This window comes from Haematobia irritans, chromosome 1 (assembly GCF_050003625.1).
Source record: "Haematobia irritans isolate KBUSLIRL chromosome 1, ASM5000362v1, whole genome shotgun sequence".
Classification (NCBI taxonomy): Eukaryota; Metazoa; Arthropoda; class Insecta; order Diptera; family Muscidae; genus Haematobia; species Haematobia irritans.
This window is the reverse complement of record NC_134397.1, coordinates 64,829,954-64,836,414: the sequence shown is the minus strand read 5'-3', so window position 1 is coordinate 64,836,414 and position 6,461 is coordinate 64,829,954. Positions and strand designations below refer to the sequence as shown.

At 33.2% G+C, this 6,461-nt stretch overlaps 2 long non-coding RNA genes across 2 annotated transcripts; one reads left to right on the top strand and one right to left on the bottom strand.

Moving 5' to 3' along the window:
• The first annotated feature begins 140 nt into the window (after positions 1-140).
• On the top strand, positions 141-975 carry LOC142238849 (uncharacterized). The gene is made up of 2 exons (XR_012722844.1): positions 141-707; positions 770-975. It is a non-coding gene; the product is annotated as an uncharacterized LOC142238849 (long non-coding RNA).
• A 522-nt stretch (positions 976-1,497) lies between these two features.
• On the bottom strand, positions 1,498-2,160 carry LOC142238841 (uncharacterized). The gene is made up of 3 exons (XR_012722842.1): positions 1,995-2,160; positions 1,718-1,932; positions 1,498-1,651 (listed from the first exon to the last, which is right to left on the bottom strand). It is a non-coding gene; the product is annotated as an uncharacterized LOC142238841 (long non-coding RNA).
• Positions 2,161-6,461: the final 4,301 nt, after the last annotated feature.

Genomic DNA, 6,461 nt, shown 5'->3' with positions numbered 1-6,461 from the left:
TTGCTGCAACTGCCAAAAGGAGGTTGGCAATAAATTCGGTTATCACAACCAATCTGTATTCTCTGTGCACAGAAAACAGATAGGTTGGAAATCGATTATTGTAACGAAAATTCTACATTTACAATCACATCACAGTTGTGTCATTCATTTTACTTTATTTACAATCGTTATTTCGTTCCTTCTACCATTTGTTGTTTGTAATACAAGACAATTAGTTGTCTAAACTAAATGCCTCTCTTTTGAAAAAATTTGATCGAATTCGATAGGCACAACCAACCTTATAAAACCTTTGTAACTGTCATTTAGTAGTCAGCACTTTCGCTTGGTACTCACAGCCGAATTCCTTTGAATATATTTTTGAAATGTCAATAAAAATTATTACCATCAAATTTGAAGTATAGTGTGTTTTTTAATATCAAATAACTACAACTGAAAACGGAATATTTCTTATTCGTTTCGAAGTTTCTCATCCGTGGACAGCCTATAAAATATTGTCGTGAACAACTCGCGCCGTGCGAAACTGGCCTTAATACACTATATTCGCTGTGAAACGAAAATAATACACAGCAATATTGGCAAAAACAAATAGCTTCAGGATACTCAATGCTACGGTGCGCATCCTCAATATGGAATAATTTCATTGGCGGCTCTGAAAAAAATCCATCTCTATATATGAAACCCCAAGAAAGTGACCATCGGTTCGATAGGTTCGTATGTCGTTTTTAAAACTCCACACTAATTTCTTTACTTAATTTATTGTGTGTTTTAGACATGCTATAGACAGTTCGGACACCATCTATAAATACTAATATGCGAAGAGTACCAAAGATTTAGCTCCATTATCTGTCGATTCCCCAACCTATTCATGCTGGAGGGTATACTTTTAATGGTGAACATTTTTTATAATGTATTAATATATTTTATTTAAGTATATGTACCTTCCTATCATCTAAAAAATATAAATAAAATTCAGTATTTTGTGGGATTTTGTTATTCAATTCGGTCATGGTGCTTTAAAGTTGGGAGATACAACTAAATGAAGAAGGGAGCAACGACCAATTTCATCGTCTGACACAACCAACTCCATATATAGTATTAGTTGGGTTTCCCATAATTCGATTGAGTCGACCGAATTTTTTGGGTGTCACAACTGCCAACTGGTAGTTGCTACAACTGCCAAAAGGAGGTTGGCAATAAATTCGATTGTCACAACCAATCTGTATTCTCTGTGTACGTGGTATATATTAGACAATACGTACACAGAGAATACAGATTGGTTGTGACAATCGAATTTATTGCCAACCTCCTTTTGGCAGTTGTAGTAACTACCAGTTGGCAGTTGTTTCACCCGACTGATTCGGTCGACACAACCAATATCTCATATGGTGTTGGTTGGGTCTGCCGACGACATTGGTTGTTGCCACCTTCATCATTCGGTTGTGTTGCCCAACTTTGATAATACTATTGACCGAATTAAAAACCAATTTCGTCCCAGGTAAATATTATATATTATTTTATTAAAATATATGTATATAAATAATAAATCTAAATACAAAGTAGGTGACATCGGAAGATGAAAATGGCACTAAATCAACTCATGTACCCTCTGCCATGAATTGGCGAAATCATTCTATACGGCAAGAAATCGTTACTAAAAATAAAATAAAAATTGATTAATAAATTGAATGGTATATGTTATGTTCATGTTGAAATTAACTAAATACGATAGAACATCGGACGGGCCTTATCTTAATGGTGAAAATCGGTTACTAGCAGATTGCAAATAATTGTGAACATAAATTCACAATTCGCCAAATGTCTTGGAGAGGTCCAGCCCATTTGTAAAATTGTAAAAATGTCTCACACATCTAATTATAAATCACAAATGTTTTCGGGAACCTCCTCAACCTCCACGATTATTGTTGATACATGCTAGATATTAAGATTGTTGAGTTAATTTGAGTCCTCTAAAAAAAATTATTTGCAATACAAACCATTGTTTTGAATTTTTTGCCCCGAGAATACATTTCTGATACCATTCATGCTGTACTGTGATCCCATTCATGGCGAAGAGATGATAAAATTTTATGTTTTTGTTATTGTTGCCTCTATTTAAAATTTTGAAATAAAATTCTTTATTCTTCTTCCAAAAAAAAAAAAAAAAAACAAATGACATTTTATAAATATTTTAAATGATATTCGGCTATGAATAATATATGACAATGGTGGTTACTAAATGATAGTTAAAAAAAATGATAGTATAAACCAATACAAATCAAAGTTATTCAAAGGAGGTAAATTTGGTTACTACAACCATTTATAATGTGGGACAACAGAAAATCTGTTGAAAATCTCATCAAATGGTTACGGCTATGAATAAATATATGTAAATGCAGAAAATTGGTTTAAACAACTAATATTTATTTCTAAATATAGATTGTTCATAAGAACAACCGAATTCCAACCATTCTCTTCTCTGTGTGTAGAGAGCCAGAATTGAAATATGGGGGTCGCTTATATGGGGGCTATATACAATTATGAACTTGATATAGACCGATTTTTGTGTGATTGGGGATCGATTTATCTGATGGCTATATATAACTATAGACCGATATGGACCTAGTTAGGCATGGTTGTTAACGGCCATATACTAGCACAATGTACCAAAATTCAACTGACTGGTATGAAATTTGCTCCTCCAAGAGGCTCAAAAACCAAATCTCGGGATCGGTTTATATGGGGGCTATATATGATTATGGACTGATGTGGACCAATTTTTGCATGGTTGTTAGAGACCATATACTAACACCATGTACCAAATTTCAGCCGGATCGGATTAAATATGCTTCTCTTAGAGGCTCCGCAAGCCAAATCGGGGGATCGGTTTATATGGGGGCTATATATAATTATGGACCGATATGGCCCATTTGCAATACTATCCGACCTACAATAACAATTACTTGTGCAAAGTTTCAAGTCGATAGCTTGTTTCGTTCGGAAGTTAGCGTGATTTCAACAGACGGACGGACATGCTCAGATCGACTCAGAATTTCACCACGACCCAGAATATATATACTTTATGTGGTCTTAGAGTAGTATTTCGATGTGTTACAAATGGAATGACAAAGTTAATATACCCCCCATCCTATGGTGGAGGGTATAAAAAAAATCAAAGTCCTTGCTATACTGGTTCGTCACATAATGTAAAAAATCGCATGTCAAACAAATAAAAAAACGGGACTAAGAAGCATACAAGCACGATATTGCCTATAGGCAACATTGGGCATGAGAGGGTTAACTACGCATTTTTTTTTTACATTTTATAATCGAAAATCTAAACATCAATGTCATATGCTACACTATCCTATGGTGGAGCGTACGTTCAAATTTATGAACTGTTTTTATTTTAACCACAACTGTACTTTACCATTTGAAAAGGACTCCTTCGATGTATACTACATCCTTTTTGCATAACATTAGCGTCTTAAAAATGTATATACACTAACTTCAAAGTTTTCCTAATAAATTAAATTTTTTTCACCCTGCCCCCCATTCGCTCTTCATCATCGCAGGCGAAAAAAGGGTACGGACACAAGAAAAAAGAAGAAGAAAAGAAAGAAAAACCACCATTAGACGAGTCAGTTCATTCGTAAAAATTTATGTATACCCAAGAAGAAGACCTTTTTGCACCTTGGATTTAAATTAGAAGCCAAAAAGGCAAAGCCCTAAAAATCTTTTACAGGATTTTCTGTGTGTATATCATTTTAATTGAGGGTAAATATGCAAATTTTATAAAGAAGTAGAAACATCCCAAACCAAACCAAACTCAAAAATCCCCCTTCTCCCATTTCCAAATACTCTATAACACCATCATTCTTATACCCTGTGGCGTAAGAAAGAAGTATACACCTAAAAAGAGATTTTCTAATCACATTTCGTTACGAATAGCGAGCGACGATGGGGGTAAAGAATATGAAAAGGAATTTTCGTTGTGGCAAAAGATATTCGTGAAAAAGTTTTCCAACTTTTCCCCACCGAAAATACAAAAAAAACTAAACAGCTACGGGCTAAAATGGGTGGATGTATTTTCATTTATATAGAGGAGTTGAGGTTGGGGGTGAGGTAATGGAAATGACTATAAACCGCTGGTGGTGATGGTGTTCCGGTGTTGTTGTCTATACAATATCTTAAGAAAGTCATCATCCAAAAAGGGTTGCAGACTCTCTATGTCTGTATGCTGATATGTGTGTTTGTGTGTGGGTGGGTGAGGTTTTCTGTTATTTGCATGACAAGGATATTTGTATCCTTGACGTTGCCTTTTGCCTTGAGTAAGAAAAGTAATTACCAAAAATTTAATTGTAGGGGTGGTTGTGACATATAAATCAAAAGATGGCTGGCGCAATGGAAGTTGTCTGCAAAACGCGAAACCATTGAAATTTTCACCCAACCACTAGCTAGTTTCTCTCAACGCATAGCCTCACGATAAAGTTTTGAGAAAGTTCGCTTGAGTAGTAGGAGAAAATCGATATTCAAATTTCGTGGAATAGAGAAGAATCAACGAAACATCGCGAATTATAACAGGGGAAATTTTAAACAACGTAGGTATACCTAAGAAATATGTAAAAATGTGTATGAAACAAATAAATTAGAAATTATTTAAGATTCATATAAAGGTGATATGAAAACTCATTAAATCATCTACATTGAATTAATTAACTCATACCTATGAGTTATATGAGTATACTCATGAGTAGTGTATACTCATACTGCCTCAAACATATAATGAGTATTTATATGAGTATCTATGGGTATGAGTATCACTCATTTCCCACTTAAAACTAACTTCCCGTTAATACAAATTTCCTCTAGTAAATGTCGCCGGATATATGCTTAATGAAATCTTTGAAGGTCATTTCAATACATCCTCCTAATAGAAATCCTTATGATTGCTGACCCATTTATGTGATTATGAGTGTGGGTGCGTGTGTGTGCGTATGCCTCTTGTTTGAAGAGTTAGAGCAGCTCTTATGGTCAGTTGTTATTTTCAAAGTTGAAAAGTAATGGTGGTTATTCTCTAATGCCAAGTGACCTTTCCCATTTCTCCGGTTCGCTAGACGAAAACTTTAAGAGACAGGGCAAGGATATCCTTTGCTCTATATAATTCTACATTTCATTGATGTAAATGTGAGTTATATTGTCGAGAATTGATAATTTGTATATTGATTTCATTTAAGTTGACATGACGATGGTTATGGAGCATGGACGATGACCTTCTGGGATAATAGAAATTTTATGGTTATGTAAGTAAAGGTCAATTTAGGGATATTTAAATAATTTCGTATTTGAGGGATTGAGACCTCATTTTAAAAGTAAAACAAACAATTTTATGTACACTATACTACACTGAAAACAATTTTAGGAAACTTATTATATAACGATGCGTCTGAAGATTTTGTTGGAGTCAGAGGCGTAAAAAATTTCTTGTAGCTAAACTAAATTTTTTAAATACTTCACATGTTTGTAACTAAACTATTTTTTACGCAAATTAGATTCCATTGTGTTATTCAGTCGATCAATGAACGGTATGACTATAAATGCTGGAAATCATGGAGATTATTCTACACTGTTAGAAAAATATGTTTTTCGTATGTTCCGATATAAACAAAATGTTTTTCGGGCACAAGTTTTAAACACAATATATTTAAGTGCAAACATGTAATGTTCCTAAACTAACACTAAATGTTTGGAACACATATGTTAATATGTTAGAATATATTATGTTTGGGGCACGAATGTTTCATAAAAATAATATTTGTGAATGTAAACATATATAAATTTACAAATTTCAAGTAAACATATATATGTTTACAATTTCTGTGAAACGGTTGTATGTTGTTTCGGAAAACTGTTTCATGATAAGGCCAAAAATGTGATATGCTTAAGTCGAAATATTATTTAATTTGAATATTAGAATGAGTATTCGGAGTAAAGAAAATAAACATTCGGACCCAGAGAATATACATTTGAAAAAAACGGCATGAGTTTTCGCCTTGAGAGCAGAATTTTATGTATGTGTGGACAAGTGTTTTATTTATCATTTTGGCATTATGGGCACAATTTTTTTTACCGGCCTTAAAGGTAAAAATGAAATTAAGTACAAAACACGATAAGTTTTAAAGGCATTTAAAATGGTGTTAAATGCTAGTAAAAAACGGTTCACGCCTAAATACATTTTCTTCTTTTGTTAGAGTTTTTGAATTCCTTCCAAAATTTCAAACTTTTTTGTTATAAAACTGTTATTTTTGCAATAAAAAATAATATTTTATCCGAAAGCTCAGTCCATTTCGTTTATATCAAGCACTGTTCTTTTCTGACTGTAAATCTTGAATACCCCACATTTCGAAATTTCATTATAAAAATTTAATATAGTATAAATGTCTAAATTAAAAAAAAAATTGGTT